This window comes from Octodon degus, unplaced genomic scaffold (assembly GCF_000260255.1).
Source record: "Octodon degus isolate 3935 unplaced genomic scaffold, OctDeg1.0 scaffold00011, whole genome shotgun sequence".
Lineage (NCBI taxonomy): Eukaryota > Metazoa > Chordata > Mammalia > Rodentia > Octodontidae > Octodon > Octodon degus.
This window is the reverse complement of record NW_004524587.1, coordinates 25,534,734-25,537,591: the sequence shown is the minus strand read 5'-3', so window position 1 is coordinate 25,537,591 and position 2,858 is coordinate 25,534,734.

The window sequence follows — 2,858 nt, the reverse complement described above, 5'->3', positions numbered from 1 at the left end:
TAAGAAATTCATGAGACAGGGGCCGGGGAGATGGCTCAGTAGAATAAGCACTTGCCTGGCAAACATAAGGGCCTGAGTTCAATCCCCGGTTCTGCAAAAAAAAAAAAAAAAAAAAAAAAAAAAAGAAATGCATGGGACAAAATGTAGTATATACACTTCACAGTAAGAATTATTCTAAGAGCCAAAAATTCAACATTCACCTAGTAAACTTAAAATTTTGAATGTATATAGAAATAATTCCTTAAAGACACTTGCATATCCTAAACCTAAAGAAAAGTATCTAAAATTTGGAATTCTACTGTTGACTCTTGATAACAGCAGTAAATCTTCCATTATTAATAGTGAATAACATGCACAATGAATCAAGGGAAGGTCTAAAACATTGTAGCCACCCTCCATTGAGGGCAATGACAGATAATGGGCCCCAGCTGCTTTAGTTTGTTTCATGCATTTTCCAGGGTGCAGCTTTTCTTCCTAGTTCATCAAAGGAGACAGCAACCACACAGTGTGCTTGCCCAGCAGCCTTGCTGTAGGACAGATGTGTCCCCTCCCTGCTTATGCTGTCCTGGCACCTGCCTTGTGGTCTAAAGAGATGTGTAGACAGGAACGCCTGGAGCAGAGGGCTCGCTTCCACGACTGCTTTTCCAATATTAGAGTCACATCCATTAATGGGGGATCATTTCATCAGAGTAATTATTTGGAAATCATTTTAGATTTGTGGAACTGTTATAAAGCTAGATGAGAGAGTTCCCATATATCTTTTCCCCAGCTTTCCCTACCATCTTCCATAATCATGTACATTTATCAAAGCCAAGAAGCTAGCATTAATGAAACCACAGGCTTTAGGCAGACTTCCACTCTTGGTTTTTCAGTAATGACCTTGTTTCAGAACCCAATTTAAACCCCGCATTGCACTTGGGGCAATCATTTTTTAAAGCCAGACAGCATCAAAGTCTTCATTATATTTCCAAAGTTCACCTGACTAAAGGCTTCATTGCAGTGAGTCTGGAGTACCACAGACCAACTAAGCTTATTCCATCAGCAGGGAGCGAATATGAAATTTGCACCTGAATTTTTCACTTTCACCTTAGTACTTGGAGCTGACAGAAGAGGACCCTTTTTGATTCTACCTGAAACTTACAGCATTCTCTGATACAGTAACTTGAGTGTCTCCTTTTCTTTTCTGGCAGTCTCTTAACTAATTTTCTTTGTGTCTAAATCAGTTTAAAATGAGCACGACTTTGTACACCAACATTATTAACAAATGTCAGCAGAGCTCTGAAAATAGTGCCTGGGAACCATTTGTGTTTCAGAATTCATAAAGGAGCACAGAACCAGCTCATCTTGCGAACTCCCACTGAGCACAAAAAAAAGTTTCAAACCTGTGTGGTACTTTCTGCTCCCTGCTCACCCTTGACAAGTTTCTTTGCTTGCCGCATGATTTGCTTGTCTGCTTTGTACAGCTAAAACTCTTGCATTGGGACATTTTCTCTTCTTTGGATACCAAAAGTCCAGTGAGTAGTTAAGGAATATTGGCTCAAATACAACAAAGCAGGCAGATGAAAGAAGGATGGCCTGATTTATTGAAGGAAAAATGAGGTAGGGATTTGTTTTGAGGCCTCAAAAGACTGGAGACAAAAACTAGTCTTCAAGGCTGCATTGTGAGTCACTGGGACCATTGAAAGTAACAGTGGTTTTTGACAGGACAGTCTTGTGATAGGTAGTGCTTCCATTTGTTCTGTGGAGTTGGTACATCTACATCATATGTAGCCCAGGCCTCCCCCCTCTTACGGATCTCCAAAACATCTGCCTCCTGTTTACTGCTGTCATTTATTTTACTCTTTGTTTATATCTTGGGTTTCTCATGAAAGGAACTATGCAGTGTTTAACTTCTTGTGTCTGACTTCACTTAACATGATAGACTCAAGATCCACCCGTTTTCATGCCAATACCTTTTTGCAGCCATTCTTTATGGCTGAATATATCACATTTTCTTTATCCATATGTCTGCTGATGGGTATTTAGGGCATTTCCAGAGCTTAGCTATTTGGAATTGTGCTGTTGTAAACATGGATATGTGTGTATCACTGTTGTATAATGATGTTAACTCTTTCAGGAATATACCCAGAAGACATCTAACTGGATCAAATGGAACTTCTATTTTTAGGCCTTATCTTAATGGGAACAAGAGGGCTGGCACTTGACTATCTCTGTTCAGAGCAGAACATTTTTTATAGTGTTTCAAAAGACACTGTCATTTTCCAATTTAGCACATCATGTTTGCTGTTACTTCTTAATCCAAGATTCCACATATATATTAAATAATGTGTTTCAAATAATCAAGTAGTCCATTAAATATTTTGTCAGGTTTTGAGCCAGATCTCAATCAACATTTCATGGGGCCAGGGAGATGGCTCAGTGGAATAAGTGCTTCTCTGGCAAGTGCAAGGCCCTGAGTTCGATCCCCGGTTCCGCAAAAACAAAACAAAACAAAACAAAAAAACAAAAAACATTTCATGAGACCTGAATTGTTGAGTTTCTAGGTCATTGCAAAGAATTTTAGAGAGGGAAGGAGCCATATAACATGCTACATCATTTTGCTGTATGGCTGTGATAAGCAGGTTCTCTAATATTTAAGGCTTTAAAAAATAAAAAGTGAGAACCATTCCATTGAAAGATAGTTATTTCCACGGATCACTGTGATTGTAAAAGTTTTTCTGCCACTCAAATGAAACACCATAGAAAAATCATGTGTCTCAGGTTCTTGTCCATGTCCTTATAGAGAGAACAAAGTATTTAGCTAAGTGGAGGTGGATGTATCACTGTGCTTAATTCAGCCCAGTAAGCCCACATCTGTG